The sequence below is a fragment of the Dendrobates tinctorius genome, unplaced genomic scaffold, assembly GCF_039654945.1.
Source record: "Dendrobates tinctorius isolate UK_male_01 unplaced genomic scaffold, ASM3965494v1 ptg000015l, whole genome shotgun sequence".
In the NCBI taxonomy this organism is placed as follows: domain Eukaryota; kingdom Metazoa; phylum Chordata; class Amphibia; order Anura; family Dendrobatidae; genus Dendrobates; species Dendrobates tinctorius.
In genome coordinates, this window is record NW_027361683.1 from 34,711,915 (window position 1) to 34,735,890 (window position 23,976).

Sequence of the window (23,976 nt, forward strand, 5' to 3'; positions counted from 1 at the left end):
GGTCCCGGTTCTGCGCACACCAGTGCAGCATGAACACCCCGTGCTGAGTGCGCCGGAACATGCTTGCGGCTGAAAGCATGGCCACCCAGTTCTTTGGCGGATTGATTTCCAGCGTGTCCAGATGATGCAGCGTGTTGGAAACTAGAGCAGCCATCGGGGTCTGCGCAGGGCTTGACAAGGCTCCTTGCGCCCAGCACACCAGATTCAAGATGCAAATCATCGACCCGGATACCGGTGGGCCGGACAGAGGTGTGCCCGGACCATCCCAGTATATATGGGGATGGTTGGAGGATAATGGTGGCGTTTGCAACAGTCCTTCAAGATGGATATGCAGCAGCAGCCACTGCAGCAGCAATTATGCCAGCAGTGTCTTCGCTAGGGGCGCAGCAGTGGCAGTCCATCAAGCAGCAAGACCGGCCATAGGAGCAGGGCAGGTCATGAGTCCACCACCTCCAGGAGAAAACGTTCTTGTGAACTGATCCAATCTGCATCTCCGGTAACCTAGATTGATCGATAGAATGGTGAGTGATTTACGTGAAAGTTTACCATATTAAATAGGTCCCTTTTCTCTATGTATTTGTTAGTAGGAAAGGCCCATGAAATGTGGCGCCAAGCAAAATAATAAAGAATGTGGTCTGTGCAAGGACAGGTTACCCAGCACACATACAAAGAGACTATGTCCCAATTGCATTAAAAAAAACCATCTTGGAAGAAAACCCCGCTTTTGCTGTGGATCTAAAGTCCTTAAATCTGAAATTAAGGACTCCTTTAAAACATCTAATGAAGCAAGATAAGGGAAAAAAGAGACCAAAACAGCAGTCGTCTAATTCGGATGGTTCAGTAGTGTTGGAGAATAGGGATGATACGGACTCATCTACTGTCTCCCCCTCAACTTCCTCCTCTGATAGTGACACGGGGGGGTAGGCCATGTTTTTCGGCAGAAGACACGGACAAGTTAGTGAGCGCAATCAGGACAACTATGGGAATCAAAGATTCTAATGCTCCTAGAACAGTCCAGGACATCATGTTCGGGGGGTTTAAAACAGAAGAAAAGGAGCTCATACCCAGTCAATGAGAGAATTAAAATGCTCCTTAACAGGGAATGGAAAATACCTGAGAGAGAAGTCCACTACCATCTTTATCAAAAAGACAATGCCCATTTGATGAGGAAGAAGCAGGCATATGGGAGTAGAACCCTAAGATTGATGTAGAAAATTCCTCTAAGAGGTCTACATTGACTTTAAAAAAAAAAAAGCGAAGATTTATTTAAAATAAGCATGGGAATCGTTGGCAGGGGCGTTACAGCCAGATCTATGATGGTTTGGTTACAACAGCTTGAGGAACAACACCCCTAGGCGTACGATCCTGGCAAATCTTCCACTAATACAGGGAGCTGCTGCTTTCCTCCCTGATGCTTCAGCAGATTGTCAGGTTGGCAGCCAGGTCAGCAAATTTATCAAATGCCGCCGGTAGAGCATTGTGGCTCAAGAGCTAGCCGGGGAATGCCCAATCTAAATCCATATTATGCTCACTCCCATGTGAAGGAAAATAACTTTTTGGCCAAGCACTTATTGATATTTTGGACAAGGCGGCAAATAGGAAGAAGGGATTTCCCAGTGTGTCCAATCCACAATGAGTTCCTTTGGTAAGAGAAGATATAACAGGAACAAACCCCTCAGAGAACAGAGTCAGAAGTCAAGAAAAGGCCTCTTCATGTTCAGGGCCCTTCCTCTGAGGCCAGAAAGCCTTCTAAGGGATGGGCTTCCCCAGCCTGCCTGGTAGAAGATATCATGCAATACCTGGATTCTGAACATAATTAAGTCAGGTCTGAAACTAGAATTCAGGTCTATTCCCTGGCACACCTTCAGGATTTAATCTCTCAGAACTCCAGGAGAACAATTAGCCCTGGAGGCGGAAGTACTAAGCTTACTACAGAAACAGGTTCAGGTAGAGGTGTTGGTTCAACAGCAGGGCAAAGAAGTCTATTCTCCCCTATTAATGATAAGAAAACCCGGCTATACCTTCAGAACGATAGTCAACCTGAAAGGACTAAAAAAGTTTCTGGTACACAGGCCCTTCAAGATGGAGTCCATAAGATTGACCATAAAAATGCTGTTCCTGGGCTGTTATGAGTGTCCTTGGCTTAAAGGACACTTAGTACCATGTCCTAATCCATGTGAGAGACCAGCGGTACCAGAGAATATCTTTGTAAATAAATGTGCAAGTCAGGCACTTTCAGTACAGGGCTCTACCCTTCGGTCTATCCATGACCCCAAGGATATTTACAAAGATCATTCTAGAGGTAACAGCACATCTCCGAGAAAGAAATGTTTTGATAGTCCTGTATCGGGATGATTTTTTAGAGAAGAAAGAGCAGACATAATTCTAATTGCTCTGTTTTGACCCAAGAGGCCTACCTTGACCTTCTTCAGACTCAACACAAACAATGAAACAGAAAATAAATGGAATGTATAATCAGTTGACATAAAAACACTGATTAAACGCACCTAATCAAAAGCACAATAAATTTCATCAGACAAAGCAGCTAAGGCGGGTAACAAGTACTTCAATATGATTTATACATAAGAAGAACAGAATATGGTATGACAAATCACCAGCTCATCCACATAGAAAAAACATAGACGTGCATGGCTTAAAGAAAAAAAAAAAAAATGGATAAAGCATTATATAAGTGCTAATTGACACAGCTGAATACAGATATATCTCAGAACCTCCTCATGAATAGTATATATTGCTATATCAAAGAGATAATAAAAGAGGGGTATCGAAACTAGTAAAAAAACACGAGTGAATGAGCTGGTGATTCGTCGTACCTTATTCTGTTCTTTATGTATGATTCATATTGGAGTGCTTGTTACCTGCCTTAGCTGTTTTGTCTGATGAAATGTATTATGTTTTTGATTAGGTGCGTGTAATCAGGGTTTTTATGTAAACTGATTATATATTCCATTTATTTTCTGTTTCATTGTTTGTGTCAGTCTGAAGAAGGGCAAGGTAGTGACCGAAACGTTACAAGAATTTGTATAAATCATTTGGACTATTTCCTTGTGAATAAAGAATCATGTTTTGCTGATACGGGAGTGCCAGATTTCTTTTTACATACCCTTATTTCTCAGCACAGTTAAAAAGTGGCGCTGAGGAAGAAGTACTCTTAACTGCCACCATTAAAAGGCGTATCGGCGGTCGTTGGGGATTAACGCTGTATTCACACGTAACATAAATACTGCAGTTTTTTTGTTGCTTTTTAGCCACAAATTTTTTGCGGGTATCCGCACCAAAATAGGCAGTAATTATTGCATTTTTGCTGCCGTTTCCGCTTAGTTTCATGTGCTGTTAGTGTCGATTTAAATCAGTGGGTTTTTTTATACAGAAATGGTTTGATTCCGCATTTAAAACACAACTGTGTTTTTTGTTTGTTTTTTTTTACACGTGCTTTTTCAGGCTCCCCATAGAAGCTTACAGAGAAATATGCACAGTTAATCAGTGTTTTTAGACGCAAAATGGGCGGGAGTGCTCATGAAATCACATCCTATCTACTTTGAATGCTCATCGTCACACAATAAGAGAAAAAAGAATGGATCTACCTGTGGCAAAACATTTCTGTATCCCTGATCACAGCAACGTGGATATGAAATTACTGGTATTGAAAGGTAACTTCAATTCTCAGAGAGAAAGACGAGTTTGGGAGTACAAATTTATGACGAACTTTGACACTCTCCGCGCTGGAATGAATGTGTCGCATGGATTTATGTCTTTTTACATCAATTAAGGAATTTCCTTTTAAAACCTGGTGGGGCATCAACACAGAACTAGACCCCAATCAGAGGACTATAAAACATCCGGACTCCTTATCTATGAACTGGTCCAATGTTTATATTTATGTTTCTCCCTCTCCCATATTGATAGTTCTGCTTCACGTCACTTGTCTTATCTATTGCATTTTTTCTAGGCTGTATTGTGCATAAATATGTGACTTCAGATTTTGTATTAGTCTAGCCTGATGAAGAGACCTGAGTAGTCTCGAAAGCTTGCAATGCGTTACCATCTTTTCAGTTAGCCATTAAAAGGTATCAACTACTGAGGACTCTCAATCCTGAATATTTTTCTATCTACTGGCTAACACGGTACAAAGATATACATCTCACCTATCTACTTTGGGCATTTCAAGAGAATCTGTCAGCAGGATTTCATACCACAAAATATTTATATGTGTATGTAGCTCTTTTAAAGTCCAGTAATAACTTAGGCTGTTATGAATGAGTCACCGAGGAGGAAAAACAAAAACAAGCTAAGCCACAGAAAACCAGAGAGGTTGGTATCTAAGCAGATTGCAGACCCCTGATCCTATTTACGCAACTAGCAGTAGCCGTGGAGTGTACCTTCTATGATCCTAGATGCCTCGTCACAGCCGGAGAACTAAATAAGCCTAAAGCAAGGGGAAATCTAAACTGCCCCAGAGCAGACCCCAAAGCAATAGACAGCCCCCAAACATGTATTGTCGGTGAGACAAGATGAAAGCAAACACAGATAGAAAAATAGGCTGAGCAAACGATGGGGCCCACGCTAACTAGAAAGGACAGGAAAGGAAAGATGCTGTCTGCAATCACGCACAAAACCCTGCCAAAAAAAGTCCAACACTTTCTGATAACAAAAACCCTTAAGTCGCTAGACTTCAATTCCCTATATCAGCACTCTGGTATATTCTGAAGACAGAGCAAAAAGAGACCAATCTGATCAGGGACAAAAAGCAAACTGGCATAAACAGAGACATAATAATGGAATTTCAGCACAGCCGCTGGGGCTGGCTGACCACAAAAACTGAGTAAACCAGACCAAATCTCATGTGAAAAAATAGCAGAGCACACTTAGCTTGAGAAGGCAGGAACAGAACTGGAAACCAGAAACTCAGGGCAGGAAAAATCACCAGCACAAAATTAGGGAGTCACCTGACTTAAATCCAGTCAGAGACTCCTGATGTTCACTCACAGTCCTCCTCAGGTGGCAGGTCTCTGCCGTTTAGATTAGCTTCATTACCTACTGTCACCACTAGAGGGAGCCCGGATGGAAAACTCATGACTCCTCTGTCAACACAGCCAGCTGCACCACCCTCACCAGAAGCCAGAGGTAAACCGGAAAATGAGTTCAAAACATTAGGCTGTGTGCGCACAGTGTCTTTTTGTTGGAATATGTTTGGTGCAACAACTCCACTTCTGTCAATGAGTGTGTTCAGTTGCTAGATTTGTATGCTGCTTATAAAGTTAAAAAAAACTCCCAGAGGCTCACACAGGGAGAGTATGTGACTGTATTTCTTGTTTTCCTGTGTCTGTTGTGAGGTAGCATTGTCATTTAAGTAGAGGATCACTCACTTGGCAGCCACAAAATCAGATCCAGCACAGGTTTTCCATAAACTCAGAATGGTCCATGCGGTTTATTAAACATCATAAACCATGACCAGCAATATATAAACGTCATAGCGTCTATGACAGAACTTCACTGTTAGCAATGTCCAATACGCAGGCTTTTCAGCCTCACAGTTATATCTCACCCCATCAGGGTTCTCTCATGGCTGCTTCTCCGTACTGCAGACATTCATTCCCTCCAGGGAACTCTCAGGCACTTGCAGCCATTAAACACAGCGTCCACACGTGCTGTCAGGCAGGAAGCCCCATCTCAGCGGGACCTTCCACACAGGACCAACCAGGTCCCAGCAATCACCCCCATGTGACCTACCCTGGCCACATTATATGGTCCATAGCCACGCCCACCAGGTCACATGACTCTGACCTCATCACAGGTCCTTAAAGCCTTTACACACTCTTTACAATAGTGCTTTAAACAAACCCCCTGGGTGGGTTTATACGTAACCAGGCCCGCCCATCCATCTAGTTACCAGGAGACTTCTCTCTTACACATTGAAACAGCACCTCAGCAGTATCACTGCTGATCAACACATAAGTCTCTATCCCAAAGCCACCCACTTTGAGATATATAACGGCCATTCAGTATTCTGCCATTCATCCTTTCTCCTGGGACATCCACACAGCGCCCCCTAGCGGACTCAGTGGTTACTACACCACATTGTGTATAAGAGAAGCAGCCTGCTGTAGATGCTGCACAGATAGACACACAAATGATTTATTCCTGATCTATTAAGCTTATCATATATTGTTCCTGATTAAAGAAGCTGTGTTGTCACATGCTTGGAGAGCAGAGTATCCTGTATAATCCGCTGCCAACAGGTTATAGGCCCAGAGTGACACAGTAACAGAAGCCCAAAGCAAAAGCAGCACAGAGCAACAGAGAAGATGTCCACTATCAGCAATCCTGTTAAGTTCTCCGTACCAAGCCTCACTAACCAGAACTACCAGTCCTGGAAATTCAAGGTTAAGATGCTGCTCATAAGAGAAGGTATGTGGAAATATATTCAGGAACAAGAGCCTCATCCATTACCAGATGATTGTGCTTTGTGCTTTCTGATCCTTCTCTAGCCAATCTCCCTCATATATGCAAATGTGCAACTGCAAAGGAGATGTGGGATGTTACAGAATGTGCATAAAAGATCAAATCTCAGCAATAAGCTTTATCTTATGAGAAAGCTTTATCAGTCTAAGCTAAGTGATGGATAGAATATGAAGGACTATATAAGAAACACCCTAGAGATTGTGGAGTGTCTCAGGGGTATTGAAGAAAAAATTCAAGATTTTCATGTTGCTGTACTTCTATTAAGTGGTCTTCCAGACAGTTATGACACACTCATGACTGCACTAGATGCACAGCCAGATGATGAGCTGACCCTAGAGTATGTTAAAGGCAAACTTGTGGATGAATTCAAGAGAAAAAAATGCAGCATGTAAGCAGCAGTAATGAATCCAGAGCAGAAATGGCATTAAAGACACAGGATTTCCATAAATATAAGAGCAATCTAAGAGAAACTCGAGAATGTTTTGTCTGTAAAAAGTCCGGCCACCTTAAAGCAGACTGCAGAATTTGGAAAGCAAGAATGAGTCAGCTTAAAAAGCAGAACAGTCATCAAAGGGTTCAAACAGCTGTAAAGGAAGATTCTGCATGTGTTGAAACTGCATTTAATGCCAGTTCAGGCCCATCTGCAAAGCATATATCATAAAGCAAGCCAAAACAGAACAAAGCAGTCATAAAGTCCAAAGTAATAAACTATCCAAATCTTTATTAAATATGATCAGAACAAAGGCAAACAGAGGGTTAAAATGCGGAAGCAAAATCAGCATCCACACAAAAGGCTAGAAGACCCACAACAATAAAATCTATAGTGTACACCAAACATAGTTCATCCTACAATGTCCATGTTGTAACAGGACAAGATCCCATGTGACAGACATCGCTGCATGATCAATATTAGTAATACTTGGACAAATGCCATAAAGAGTACATAAAAGAATATGAAGTATATATATAGAGTGCAGCAGCGGGATCACACGTGGTCTCGCCAGCCACTCCGACGCACATTTCGGAGGATACTCCTTCCTTAGGGGGCGTACCATAAATGAAACACCCAGGTATATATAGATGTGGCCGGAAATAGATGTGTACACGCATGCGCCATGTCGCCCCGGCTGCCACCACCACGTTAGAACACACACCGTCCGGTCAACCGGCGCCGAAAACACGTGGGGCCCCACGTAATCCAGCATAGGGAGCACAGCGGAAGTGAATGCCGGCGGGGGAAGCAGAGCAAAACAGCGCATGCGCACAGCATACGAGGCACCAGCGGCCATCACAAATATTGGCAACAGAGAAATATAATGCAGACAGTACTGGCAAAATTATGCAAAATGTAAACAATACAAAACACAGACAATTAAAAAAAGATCTATCTCGGGGCCATCGTGAGTATATGTACATAAACATGATACAACATGGATATCAAGCATATATTGTAAAATAAAAGAAAAAACAAATATAGTAGACAAATGATTAATCCCAATATATAGACATGGAGATTTTCAAACATGGCAAGAATATGTGGCAAAATAAAATGCATAAAATAGCTATATATTATACAAAAATGTCTACAATGTAATTACCATAGATTGCCACATAGAAACCATATAAGGTAAAAGTACCAACACCACCATTCCTTCTCTGTATGCTAAAAGGATATATATGTCTAAATGCATAACATAATTGTGTATACACTAGGATCAATCACAGAAATCTAAACATATTACACCAAATAAACAAATAAATCCGTACAGTCCATATAAAGAATATCCATACGCATAGCACATATGGTAAGAAACAACATATGCTGTATCCATTCTTCATCCTTCACATGTTCATATATAGATGATAGATGGAGCTTCTGCTGTATTCATATACGTCAAAATACCCAAGTGATTCAAGTTGAAACACCTAAATATAAAAAAATATAAAGTGCAAAATTAAAACAAAATAAGAACAAACGGATGCGTATAAAGCACCATATCATGATACACAGCATTCACACTATCACAAAAAGGGCACAAAGGTAAGATTTTAATTTAGCCCCAGAGGTTGAACGGTCCATATTCACCGCGTCTCCATCTGCCCTACGCGTTTGGCTAGATTACCACCCCTAATATTGATATTTAAAACACCAATACCCCGTACCCTCAACAGTGTACCGTCACAATTATGAAAAATCTTAAAATGACGAGGTATTGTTTTAAGGTTGGAAGTGTCCGTGTGGGTAGCAGCAGACTGAATCCCCAGTACATGTTTTCTCATGCTGACTTTTAGCTGCCGTGTAGTCAAACCCACGTATGTAAGTTCACATGGGCAGGTAGCATAAAAAAATTACATACCTGGTGGTGCAAGAGATACGTTGTTTAATACTAAAACTCTTATTACCATCGGAGATTGTAAAGGTGCCACAACGATCCACATTGGGGTAGGCTATACATCTACCACACGGAGCACAACCACCCCTAAGGGGAAAATTATCCAAAAAGGTTGTCATCTGTTGTCCAGAGTAATGATTCCAGGTAAGATAATCCCATAGGTTTTTTGCCCTTCTAAATGTAGTATAGGGTCTATTAGGAAGAAACTTACTGATGACGGGATCAACCTTAAGAATAGGCTATTCTTTTTATAACGCCTGTCGCACCCTATCAAAATAAGAATTAGATGAAGTGATGAATCTCAAATGTCCATCACTGCTGGGTTTGGCACCAGAAATGGTTTTATAGAGTATATCATCATGATATGTATGTTTGGCCCTATGATAGGCCTTCTTAATTAAACGTCTACTATATCCACGTGCCAAAAACCATACCTTTAGTTTCTCTGCTCGGGTCTCAAAGTCGCTGTCAGTCGAACAGATAAGACGTAAGCGGAGGAACTGCCCTACTGGAATGGACTTATTCATGTGATTAGGATGACAAGAGGAGGCGTGAAGTAATGTGCTCGTTGCCGTGATTTTCCCAAAAATGTCAGTCTGTATATTACCAGTAGAGTCCCTCTTAACAGTAACATCTAGAAAGTCAATTCTATCTATACTCCACACAAACGTCAAGTGTATATTATGGTCATTGCTGTTCAGGATGGATATAAATGGTTCAAGGTCAATGGATGTGCCCTGCCAGACAAAGAAGATGTCAATGTATTGCGTCCAAAAGGGGATGCGGTCCATTGGCCCTTGTTCGTCTGACAGGAAGAGGTCCCTCTCCCACATCCCCAGTAACAGATTAGCATATGAGGGTGCAAAGGCCGCTCCCATGGCTATCCCCTGGAGCTATAGGTAGAAGGACCCCTTAAATACAAAAAATTTGTGTGTGAGGGTGAATTCAAGTAGTTAAGATCAGCTGTGGTGAAGAATGCCTCTGGCTGGTTTCACACTTGTGTTTTTTTGTGCTGCTTTTTAGCACAAAAAAACGCATGCGTTTTTACCCCTATACTTTAACATGGGTACATATGCGCACGTATGCGTTTGAATGCGCATGCGTTTTTTTGCAGTGTGAGCTCGGGCGCACAAAATGCATCCTGTCACATTTTTTGTGCGTCCGACTTGCCCCAAAAAACGCATGTGCACGCAATGCGTTTTTTTACAGCAAAACACTCATTAAAGTCTATGGGTGCGCATACGTGCGCATTGTAACAAAAAAGCATGCGTTTTTTTTTAAATGCACCAAAACCCGCAAAAAAACGCACACAAACGCATGATGCGTTTTTTTTCATGCGTTTGTGTGCGCAAAAAATGCGCAGCAAACAAACGCAAGTGTGAAAGTAGCCTAACACCACATATACAACCCTCAGGGGTTAAATGTCAGTAGCTTGGAGGATTCCCAAAAATAAATAAAACATAACCTATAATAATTCATTAAAACCTGAGACATCACAAAAACAACACATAAACAAACATAATAGTGCTTGTGCGTATCCGTGCTCATTTAAAAAATGATTCAGTCTCACCATTGCTCATGGACATAGGTGCCCCGGCACATTTTTCAGAGGTCCCCTGCTGGGTATTTGGGTCCATATAACCGCGCAGCTTATGGAAAAGGAGGTTAATAGGATTACAGGTGTGCAGTTTTCCCTATTCTCCCTGTCGTGACCAAGTATTACTCCTGCCCTTACAAGGACAGGCCCCAAATGGACCCTTTAGTGTCACCCCCAGTCGTTAGAAGAGGCATTGGCTCCCTACGTGTTTCCTCCCCAGTAGCGGGGATTCATAAGGGGAGTTATATAGATGAATATAAGGGGGTTTAAATATATTTGTCCATAAAAAAATAAATAAGGGCCCCACAATGGCTGGGTGCTTCAACTAGCAGAGTGACTGTCCATATCACTGCCAAAAAGTAAGTCCCATGGATAGATGGTATGGTTTCCTTAAATAGACCATCCTGCACATAAGTCCCACCTCCGGCATCTGACCTCATCTGGAATAGTCAGATTAATGGCCAGTGAGGAACAAGTATATGCAGGAGGCCCATTCATTGGTATAATAATGAAAGGTCAGTAAACCCGCCCCTATGTTTTCTTATATTTACTAAGAATCTGTCCAAATCCAAAACATTAGGCCAGCACAGCAATCATTCAAGTAGTTCCAGCAGCAGTTCCCTCAGACTGACGGATAATGAGGATGTCCCAAGAAAATATCTTACAGCTGCAATACCATCTTGATGTTTGATATCAGTATATAGGGATTCAACGTCTGTTGAAACCAGTAGAATATCACCCTCTAAACACAAACCGTCGACCTTCCATAAAAATTCCCCAGTATCCCTCAGGAAGGATGGGAGATTAGCAACCAAGGGATAGAGGTGGAAGTCAATCCACTTGTTTACATGCTTCAGGAAGTTCCCTCTGCCAGAGATGATTGGTCGACCAGGTGGTGTCGAGACCTTCTTATGAATCTTGGGAAGAAGATACAAAGTGGCTATAGTGGGATCCTTAACCATAAGTGCTGAAGCCAGATCTTTGGTGATAATGTCATCCTGGAGGGCCCGTTTTATGATAGTATCAAGTTGAGTACTGTACGTCGACAAAGGGTTGTACATCAGTTTTTTTTTTGTATATATTCTTTATTTAGAAAATAATATAACAGGAAAGGAAAATTCCATTTTCCAGAAATAGTAAAAGAAAGAATGAGATTACAAAAACAAAAAATCGTAATAAACCACAACTTTAACATTACAAGGCTGCGGATTTGCAAGCCAAAAGGGTTGTAAGAAGAGTTTAAAAGACAAGGGGCAGTGGTGGGGAGGGACACGGGAAGGAAAGGGGGAGGGTAAGGAGTCAGAAAATCCTGCTTAAAATAAAGAGGTTTGGGGAGATCAAGCTCAAATCAAGGCTTGAAAATTACAGAACAAACTATATGTAAAGTAAAGAAGAAAAAAAATGAATAACAAAATAAATTTGTAGAGGGACAGAAATGAAGGATTACTGGTTGTGCTTATTTGGTGATTCTCTGAGGCGTTCAACCAGGTTACCCATGCGTTTAGAGTCTTTAAGTTTTTAGATCCTGAAAGTCTAATTTTCTCGTATATACCGATTTGGATGGATTCTTTTATCCATTCTTTGCAGGTAGGGGTCTCTACATCTTTCCAGTGTCTTGCGATAGTTATTTTAGCTGGGTTGAGCAGGTGAGGTATCAGTGAGCCTTTTTTAAAGTGTAAATTTGAAGGATACAGATTGAATAGAATGAAATTTGACGTTAATGGGATGTCTATGTTTAAGGTTTTCTTTATATGCTCTCTAACTCTCTCCCAGAAACTTTAAATTTTTGTGCATTCCAGCCAAATGTGAGATGGAGAACCCTTCTCTCTGGTGCATCTCCAACAAAGAGGGGAGATTGAGCTGTCTATTTTATTCAATATGTCAGGTGTTTTATACCATCTTGATATAATTTTATAATTAAGTTCTTGGAATCTCACTGAAGATGTTAGGAAGTGGATGTTTTTGAAGATTGTATAAATATCTTCTGGGAGAAATGTTGTGTTTTTAGTTCTAATTCCCATTTTTTAATGAAATCTGGGATCTCCTGTGTTTGGGTTAGGTTTTTATTTATTTTGGCTATCATTTTTCCCTTTCCTTTTGTGTTCATAATTAGTTTAAGAATTGGCGGATCAGGTGCTGAGGTAGAAATATCTGGGAGATAAAGATTTATTACTTCCTGTAGAGTTTGAATTTCCTCATCTTTCAAGTGAAGGTTTTCAGTGAGTGAGCTGATCTTCTTCTTGCTCATACATCTGTTTTTATGCACCAATGAGTAAATCGGCATGTTTCTGAAGGCAATCGAGTGCCTGATTTTCCTCTTAAGGGATCTATATTTATTAGGGATCAAATACAAGATAGGCGTGGCTTTGCATATATTTGGAATAAGATTCATTTTTTTATTTGCTTTGTGCCATAATCCGAGGGTAGTCATAGTGTACGGGTTCGTGATATTATTGTATTTAAATCTATTAAATGGGGTGGGCCATAGGTAGTGTGCAAAACCATCATGAAGATCATTCAACTCAAGTGGAACCCAAAGTTTTGTGGGACAAGGGGATTGCAGCTCAATCACTCTTGAAATGCGGGTTGATCTATATCTTTCAAAATCAGGGTGACCTAAGCCTCCTCTACATCTTGATTTTACCAAGGTTTTATGGGTTATCCTATGCTTTTTATCTGCCCATATAAATTTTAAAATTATAGTTTTGAGTTTTTGAAAAAATTTTTGAGGAATGTCTATTGGGAAGGTTTGGAGAAGGTATAGGACTTTGGGGAGAATTATCATTTTTATAAGGTTGGCTCTACCAAACCATGAAACCGGGACATCTCTCCAATTTGATAAGGCAGACTCAACCAAATGAAACAATGGTTTGAAGTTTAAATCGAAAAGGCGTCAAGGAGAGCAGCTAAGTTTGGTTCCCAAATATGGAATGAATGAGCATTCTTTAAATGGCAAGAGTGATGCTAAATTACTTCTGTTTTCAGGAGATAAAGAAATATGCATGATATTGGACTTGGTGAAGTTTATTTATTAAAGAAGCGCAACTCATTGAGTAAAACCTGAATAGAGTTGTCAGGATCCACCAAAAAGAAAAGTATGTCATCTGCGTATGCTGCACATTTGTGTTCAACTGTGCCGATTTTCAATCCTATGATCTTAGGGGATTGTCGTATTTTCTGCAAGAATATCTCTAATGAGAGAATAAACAAAAGGGGCGATAGGGGGCAACCTTGCCTTGTGCCGTTTTTTATGTCAAAGCTGGCGGATAGTGTGTTATTAATTTTAATTTTCGCAGAGGGTGCTGTGTGTAGGGCAGATATTTTATGTATAAAATTTAGAGGGAAGCCAAATTTTGCAAGTGCTTGTTCCATGAAATACCAATCAACGCGATCGAAAGCTTTCTCTGCGTCTGTGGAGAGAATCAACCTTTGTATATTGTGTTGTTTTGCTAGATGAATCGCGTTGATTGCCCTCATGACATTATCCTTGGCTTCTCTTCCTTTGACAAAGCCAACTTGTTCTGGGTTTATCAGATCTGGAAAAAGTTTTTGTATTTTGTTTGCTAATATTTTGTCGTATAATTTCACATCATTATTAATGAGTGAAATTGGCCTGTAACTACCACAAGAGGTGGGGTCTTTTCCCTCTTTTGGATGAGGCTGATGTGGGCTACTAGAGACTCTTTTTTGAAATTGTTGGATTTACTAATATGATTAAAGTAATCTGTCAAATGTTGGGATAACTCAGGTTTAAAATATTTGTAGTATTCAATCTAAAAACCGTCTGGACCTGGACTTTTTCCACCTGGAGATCGGTTTATCGCCTCTTCCACTACTTCTTTAGTTATGGGACTATCTAAAAAATTAGATTGAAGGTCCGTGATTTGGAGAAGGGATAGGTCTTTTAAGAAATTTTGTGTTTTAACAGTCTTATCTATGGCAGATCTATAATTGGGTTTTAAATTGTATAGATTTGAGTAAAAATCTGAGAAGGCCTTGGCAATATCTTCTGTTATATAAAGTAGATGATCTTTATTATTCTTTATTTTAAGTATGTGCGTGGAGTTAATTTGTTTCTTAATTACATTTGCTAGATATTTGCCACATTTATTTGCAGATGAATATGCTCTGAACCAAGAATATGATAAAAAAATTTCAAATTTTTGATTTAGGAGGGCTTTTAGTTCAACTCTTAAGTTATAGAGGTCTTTCTCTAGAGAGGGAAGCTGTGTTAGTTTGTGTGAAGCCTCTAGTTTTTTATCTGAGAGAGTTTCAGTAGTATTTCCTTTTCTTTTTCTTTTTTGTTCTGGAACCCAATTCAATAAGGATTCCCCTAAGAACAGCTTTATGAGTCTCCCAGGTGTTGGAGTCGCATTTGTCATGAGGGCGGTTTTCTTTGAAGAAATTCTTTATGCCTGTGGCTATATATTCTTGTGTGATATGGTTCTTAAGTAGATTATTATTTAGCTTCCAGTTTAATGGCCCTCTTTTATGTGGATCTATGGCTGTTTTGAGAAATAATGGGGCATGATCTGAAAGAAGAATTTTGTCATAAGAAATTTTTTGTATGGTATTCAATAGATGATGGGGGAGGAACAGATAATCAATTCTTGAATATTTGTTATGAACTGAGGAGAAAAACGAATAATCTTTTGTGGAGGGATGTATTGTTCTCCAAGCATCTATCAAGAGTCTGTTATTTAATAGTTTTTTTTGTATCTGATTGTTTTTGCGGGAACTGTAGAGTGACCGTTTGAGGTGTCTAGAGAGGGGTGTAGAGGTACATTAAAATCACCTCCTCAAATTATTTGACCTTCTGCAAAATTATCTAAAATATCAATAATCTTCTTAAAGAATGGGCAATGATTGCTATTGGGGGCATATATGTTGACCAAGGTAAACAATTCATTGTGAATTGTGCACTTTAATAGTATATATCTTCCGTCTGTGTCATATATAGCATTCTTAAGTGTGAAGGGAATTCTCTTGTTTATAATTATGGATACTCCTTTATTTTTTTTTATCGGGGAATTGGCATTGAACCATTTGGTAAAAATTTTATTCTTAGTGATAGGTGTATAGGTTTGCTTAAAATGAGTTTCCTGAAGAAAAACGACGTCCATCTTATTTTTTCCTAGATAGTTCAGAATTTGCGACATTTTTTTCGGGATGTTCATACCTCTTACGTTGAAGGTAGCAATATTTAAATCAACCATTAAAGTTTAATGGGGGCGTAGTACTAAGTAGTTTCATTTTTTTAGCAGGACTTGGGGATGGGGCAGGGTTATATGGGGTAAAACTAAACAATGGAGGTTTATTACAGAACATGAGCAACATTCTCGTGAATCTCAGAAAGAACCTGAGAAGGTTTTGCAGCTGGTTAGGATGTAGGCAACAATGCGAGCCCAACCAGGTATTGATGCAAAAGGGTGGTGTCTAGGCCTGTGGGGGCATGGACCTAGATATGACAAAACCCTCAGTTGATTTGAAAGTGTATGAGAATAAGAATAATTGCAAGTGAGCAGACTCCCGGTGAGTCTTATTTGAACAGGTAATACCATAAACACAATGCAGCATTTTACAATCCAAAGATGTAACTAAAACTAGTCAACTTAGACTATGATGCTAAATGCATACAACATGCCCAGACTTCTCCTGTACCCCTTCCCCTCCGTGCGGGAGAGGGAGGAGGAAGAGGAGAGAGGGAAGAAATGCCATGAATATACTAGAAATATATCAAACAGCAAATATCAACATCAAATTAATTAGTGTCAGATTTGTAAAAAGAGAAAAACAGATGAGAAAGAGAAAAAATTGGCGAACATGTCAGCTGGTAAATGTCTCAGCAGAAGTGTAGAGCCATACACCAGTTTAAATTGACAACATCAGCCGACCTCCTCTTCCTCTTCCATATCGTTGTTGGGGGTTTTCTTGAGATCCTCATTCAATCTTCTCTTTTTCTTTGGCTTGGAAGGGGTTGCTGTGTACCATTTTTCAATTCTTGGAAGAGGTGGTAGATTAAGAAAAACTTCCGCTGTGGCCCAGACCGGGACATGAAGATTCATCAGGTCAAGTTTTTGGAGGACAAATGGCAGGTCATCTGGGGTTCTGACAATCAAAGTTTTTATGACGGCCAGGAAGGTTACGTCCGAGAGTGGACCCTCTGGATCGCGGCACTGGAGCTCCCGGGGGTGAGCGCGCCAGGTGGTGCCGACCCCTATACAGGGGCTGTTAGGGGCAGACCCTCGGAAGACAGATGCCGCAACTGCTAGAACCAAGAGGGGCAGCTCAAAGGACTGATTGAGGGGTACAGGACTGAGAACGGAATGCAAAATGGAGTAGGAAGTACAGAACGGAGTATAGAACGGAGACACGGAGTACAGGACTGGGCACTGAGAGCGGAGTACAGGGCGGAGACACGGAGTACAGGACTGGGCACTGAGAGCGGAGTACAGGACGGAGACACGGAGTACAGGACTTGGTGCTGAGAGCGGAGTACAGGACGGAGACACGGAGTACAGGTCTAGAGAGAGAGTGTGAAGGGGAAACCCCTAAACACTTGGCCAGGATACCGCAAGAAAAGGCACACGATAATCAGGCATCTCCCCCATGCTGGAGATGCCTGATATACCCCATGCTGCTAGCTGATTGGGTGCTCAGGCTTCTGGGCGAGCGCTGCAGGGTTAAGAGACCTGCAGAGCACGCGCCCCGCGGCCTAAGGCGCCCGCACGAGATAGGCACGTGCCGGACTGATGAGAACGTGGAGGAGGCGGGCACAGTGCGGCGTGGGGAGCGCCGGTGAGTATAGGCGGCGGCGGGCCCCACCGCTGCTGGGGCGGCAGCGGCTACCACCGCCGACGTGACTAGTTTTGTTGTTCAGGGGAATTGTCAAGCCAAATGGGAAAAGCCATCTATAAGCAATGCCTTTGTCTCTCACCGCTCTTGTTAAGGGCTAAAGCTGTTTTCTCAGATTCAGGGTTAGCTTTGTAAGGTCTTGAAATATTTGAATCTCGCTGTCTTCAAATTCTATTTTTTTCGCATCTCTTGCTTTTTGGTATATCTCCTCTTTTGTTCTGAAGCTTTGAAAACAACATAATATGTCTCTTGTTCTGTCCGGTCCAGAAGGCTTTGGTCTATAGACTCTATGGGCTCTTTCTATTCCTAGGTCATTGTCGTCATTTTTTCCAATGATGTTGTTGAAAATTGTAGATAACGTAGTGAATATGTCTTTGTCTAGGATATTCTCCGGAAGCCCTCTAACTCTCAAATTATTCCGCCTCGACCTGTTTTCCAGGTCATCAAGGTGAATTCTCTGCAGAAATTGTTCTTTTTGGTTCTCTATTAAGATTTCTGTGACTCTTGTGGCGTGCGTTATATTCTGATCAGAGCTGGTCTCTAAATTCTGTACTCTGTCATGAACAATCTTAACATCATTTCTGAGATCTGCTATCTCTTCCTTTACCGCTTGGGTGAAATCTTTAAATAGGTTTTTCATGTATTCAGCTGTGGGTAGGGCTTTAATATATTCCTTTATATCTGGATCATTTTGTATAGAATCCACATCTTCACCGCTATCTGACCAATGATTGGTTAGAAGTGGGCCAAACTTCAATTTGTGCGGGGCTCTCTGAGCCTTGTCTTCATCTTGGGGTTTTTTAGTTGTCTTATGAGGCTTGCTTGGCTCATCAGTGTGAGTCTTCGTGGATCTTCCCATTTTGTGGTCTGATTTAATATAACTACACTGGGAGAAGTGCTAAGTGATTAAATCATGTGAGCGAACTGGTGTTCTAGATTAGATTTGTACGAAAAAAAAACACACAGTGGTCAAGCTTGCTAATAGGTCTTGCAAATTGCACCAGAGGTGCAGTAAATGGCACTATGTTTAGATGAGACTTTATGAGAATGTTCATCTGTATGACTTCACAAGTTATTTTACTTTTCTTTTTCTTTCCCTTTCTTTCTTCTTTCGCTCAAAGATATAGAGTTAGGTTTGTGAGAATTTGCGTCTCAAAGTATGTAACAGCGGCTAGGGGTGCTTCTTAAGATGCAGGGGATTTTAATTGATGTTTTATTAGAAAGGTGCCTGCCTTGTGCTGTTGCTGTAAGGGGGAGGGGGTCCACCTAGGGATCAGTTTCCAAGTATATTCAACTATTTTCCTCTCTTATGAATCCTGTGAAAAGTCTGTAGCAGAAAATCTCTGATGTATAGTGAGCTGCTAATCTGTTTCACACACTTATAGACAATATTATTATTATTATTATTATTATTATTATTATTATACATTTATATAGCACCATTCCATGGCGCTTTACATGTGAAAAAGGGGCATACAAAGACAAGTACAATAAACATGAGCAATACAAGGCACACACAAGTACAGGAGGAGAGGGGACCGTGCCCGCAAGGGCTCACAGTCTACAGGGGATGGGTGAGGATACACTAGGAAAGTGTAGAGCTGGTCGTGTGGCAGTTCAGTAGACTGAGCATCACTGCAGGTTGTAGGCTTGTAGGAAGAGGTGGGTCTTCAGGTTCTTTTTGAAGGTTTCCATGGTAGGCGAGAGTCTGATGTGTTGGGGTAGAGAGTTCCAGAGTATCGGGGAAGCACGGGAGAAGTCTTGTATGCGGTTGTGGGAAGAAGAGATAAGAGGGGAGTAGAGAAGGAGATCTTGAGAGGATCGAAGGTTGCGTGTGGGTGAGTACCGGGAGACCATGTCACAGATGTATGGAGGAGACAGGTTGTGGATGGCTTTGTATGTCATAGTTAAGGTTTTGAACTGGAGCCTCTGGACGATAGGAAGCCAAGGAAGGGCTTGGCAGAGAGGAGAGGCTGGGGAATAACAGGGAGACAGGTGGATTAGTCGGGCAGCAGAGTGCAGGATGGCTTGGAGTGGTGCCAGAGTGCTAAAGGGGAGACCAGAGAGTAGGATGTTGCAGTAGTCGAGGCGGGAGATGATAAGGGCATGTACTAGTGTTTTTGTGGTTTCACAATATGAGCTGATCTGCCAGCTATAGTGCTGAGCAACAAGATGACACTGCTTCACTGTCTCCCCAAGCTCCCTGTTGGTTTCAGCTCCCCCTGAGCAGAGCAGCCCCTGGAAGCAGTAAGGTGGATGGCCCCCTGCAATCTGCAGCTGGCTGGATGCCAGGAGAAGCTTTGAGGCAGGCGGGAGATATGTGTGAGCTGATGGATGGGAATAAACAGCCAGTCTCAGGAGAAACACACTGCCAGACACTGCCAGACCAGAGTGAATGGATCCCAGGCAATTGGTCAAGGAGCAAACAGTCAAGAGCAATTAGTTGGGGGACAGAGGGTGCACGTGGCACTGAATCCCAGGTAAGACCCACCAGAGATTTCCCCCTCACCTCCTTAGCTTGTCTCCTGAGGATGAGTCACTTCTTACTTTTGGTCTGAGGATGTTTCTTTGCTTGCACTCTCCAGCAGATCTCCAGGGATTAAAGTGCCCCTTTGTAAGCTGCAGTTCAAGCCAGATCAGTCTTGTTGATTCCACTTGCCTTTCTATTAGTAAGAATGCAGTTTCAACTAGTTAAATTAATTTTTTGGTGCAAATTCACTTGTTTTTCCTTGTCTAGGAGCAGGAGCTGTGGTGATGTGCTTCTGTCCTGTGTGCTGCCTAGGCCACGCCCCCTTGTACATCAGTTTTATATAAGGGATGGTGTTGTTTAACTGCCGAAAAGCCTTTCTCTCGTACATTGTCTTGGGCCACAGGACCACATTACCACCTTTATCAGCCGGCTTCAGCACCACATCGGATTAATTTTGAAAAAATTTCAACCTACTTCTTTCTTCCCTACATATATGATAATGCCCAGTATCAGAGAACGAGACAAGGCGGTGACCATGGTCCAAAAACGCCTTGTGCATGGATTACCACTCCATATGCTAATCTTAAAAAGGAGAAAACGGAGTACGGATACAAAATATATGCAAAAGTATAAATTTTATTAGTACTCACATCAAGTGCTGACAAGTATACAAGTTGACTAAAATAGGGGGGATAAGCCCCAATGATACAACAATCAGGACAGACAAGGACAGGGTAAATAAAATGATACCAGTGCTCGAAATCTACATGGCACAACGTTCAGTCAGCCCATGGGCATTGCACATAACAGACATATGTCTAATGGTAAAAGATAGTCAAATATGGCATACTCAATTAAATGTGTATTGTACATAGTTGTACATGTCTAGAGCGCCAAAAAAAAAAAAAAAAAAAAACCATCCAGAGGGGTCAATGTGCAAGTCCAATGGACACTGAACATAAATGAATCAATGACATGTGAAAGGATTCTTAAATAGTAAATAACATATGTATCAGCATATCAAAACTGCGCAATTATGCCAGAGAGAACCCGGGAGACGACCCGCCCAGCGGTCCAAATGACCGAAGTGTGGAAACAAGTAAAGGCAGGCTGACTCCCTTGATAAAGCGCCTGTGGCGGGCGTGAAACGTACGTCGGGTGTCGTTGCATGGGCCTTCACCTCCTCTGCTCCCCGGTAAGCAGCCTGCCTTTACTTGTTTCCACACTTCGGTCATTTGGACCGCTGGGCGGGTCGTCTCCCGGGTTCTCTCTGGCACAATTGCGCAGTTTTGATATGCTGATACATATGTTATTTACTATTTAAGAATCCTTTCACATGTCATTGATTCATTTATGTTCAGTGTCCATTGGACTTGCACATTGACCCCTCTGGATGGTTTTTTTTTTTTTTTGGCGCTCTAGACATGTACAACTATGTACAATACACATTTAATTGAGTATGCCATATTTGACTATCTTTTACCATTAGACATATGTCTGTTATGTGCAATGCCCATGGGCTGACTGAACGTTGTGCCATGTAGATTTCGAGCACTGGTATCATTTTATTTACCCTGTCCTTGTCTGTCCTGATTGTTGTATCATTGGGGCTTATCCCCCCTATTTTAGTCAACTTGTATACTTGTCAGCACTTGATGTGAGTACTAATAAAATTTATACTTTTGCATATATTTTGTATCCGTTACTCCGTTTTCTCCTTTTTAAGATTCTTTCTTCCCTAGTAAGATTGTCACATTGAATGAGTCTAGGAATTTTTTACAAGATTCTCAGTCACCGCCTGGATGAACAAATCGATGTTAGAACATAATGATAAGGGAGGGAACTTACTGGAGCATGGATGGATAGGAATCTTACCTCCTTCATGTGTGTGTTAAATCGCCAATTCTTCCATCATCCTTAGTGCATCCTGTTCCTCCTCTGTGGGAAATAATTGATGTAACTCTTTATTATAAAAATATCTCCTGAACAGCAATGACCTCGCAAAGATATGCAATGCAAATCCTTAACCACAGTGAATGTATCATACCCATGTGTCGGTGGAAAAGATAAGCCCTTACCCAAGAGTTGAAGATCAGTATCAGAAAGAGTATATAGACTCATTGATCACCTCATTATCATTTCTTTTAGGTACTGATAAATTATCAGCACGTCTCCTGTAATAGGGGTTTTACACATAGTGATATCGCTAGCAATATCGCTAAAACGTCCCTGATTTTGTGACGTTATAGCGATATCGTTAGCGATATCGCTATGTGTGATACTTACCTCCGACCGGCTCCCCCGCTGTCCATCGCTGATCGGGCGGCTCCTTTTCTCGTCGTCTGCTTCCTGCTGGGCTTCCTGCTGTGTGAGACGAGCGACGCTGGACGCGGGCGGGAGGACGTCAGGATCGCGGTGTGTGAAAGGTAAGTATTGTGCGCTGCGTCGCTGCTGCATCGCTGTGAGATCTTTCTGTGTGACAGCTCACTAGCGATCATTTAGCGATGCACCAGCGATCCTGACCGGGTCGTATCACTCGTCGGATCGCTGGTGCATCGCTAAATGTAAAAGGGCCTTAAGGATGGTATGAGTGGTCTCGAAGTCTCTTTTTTTCACGTGAAATTGCAGACGTAGAGGAGATATCAGAGCCCTTGTGATATTTGTGCCCTTTTTGTGATCGTGTGACTGCTGTGTATCATGATGTGGTGCTTTATCCGCATCCATTTGTTCTTATTTTGTTTTAATTTTGCACTTAATTTTTTTTTTATATTTAGGTTTTTCGACTTGAATCACTTGGGTATTTTGTTGTCTCGGAGTATATGAATACAGCAGAAGCTGCATTTGTCATCTATATGTGAACATGTGAAGGATGAAGAATGGATACAGCATATGTTGTTTACCATATGTGCTGTGTTTATGGATATTCTTTATATGGACTGTTGGTACTTCTACCTTATATGGTTTCTATGTGGCAATCTATGCTAATTACATTGTAGACATTTTTGTATAATATATAGCTATTTCTATGCATCTTATTTTGCCACATATTCTTGCCATGTTTGAAAATCTCCATGTCTATATATTGAGATTAATCATTTGTCTACTATATTTGTTTTTTCTTTTATTTTACAATATATGCTTGATATTCATGTTGTATCATGTTTATGTAAATATACTCACAGTGGCACTGAGATAGATCTCTTGTTAATTGTATGTGTTTTGTATTGTTAACCTTTTGTATAATTTTGCCAGTACTGTCTGCGTTATATTTCTCTGTTACCAATATTTGTGATGGCCGCTGCTCCCTCGTATGGTGTGCGCATGCCCATTTTGCCCTGCTTCCCCCGCCGGCACTCACTTCCGCTGTGCACTCTGTGCTTTATTACATGGGGCCCCACATGTTTCTGGCTCCAGCTGACTGGGCGATGTGTGTTCTGCCCGACGTGGTGGCGGCCGGGGAGACATGGCGCATGCGTGTACACATCTATTTCCGGCCACATCTATATTTATTTACCTGGGTGTTTCATTTATGTTACGCTCCATGAGGAAGGTGTATCTTCCGAAACGAGCGTTGGGGTGGCTGATGAGACCACGTGTGATCGCGCTGCTGCACTCTCTCTATATATACTTCATATTCTTTTATGTACTCTTTATGGCATCTGTCCAAGTATTACTAATATTGATCATGCAGCGATGTCTGCCACATGGGATCTTGTCCTGTTACAACATGGACATTGTAGGATGAAATATGTTTGGTGTACACTATAGATTTTATTGTTGTGGGTCTTCTAGCCTTTTGTGTGGATGCTGATTTTGCTTCCGCATTTTAACCGTCTGTTTGCCTTTGTTCTGATCATATTTAATAAAGATTTGGATAATTTATTACTTTGGACTTTATGACCGCTTTGTTTTGTTTTGGCTTGTTTTGGTATTGCTCTGCAGTTGGTCCAGATTTGGTCCATATGTATGCCAGGGGTGATGTGTAATATATTATCTTGAAATTGGTAGTGGATATTTATCACCCATTTGGTATGCTATGCTTGCCATATATTTTTGTCAAAGCAAATATGGTGTATAGAATCTGGTGCAAGCAGTCATATGACAAATAACAAGGATTTCTTCACTGACCTTAATGAAAGCCAGTCAGAAAAGGTCATCTTAGCTAATGGTCACAATAT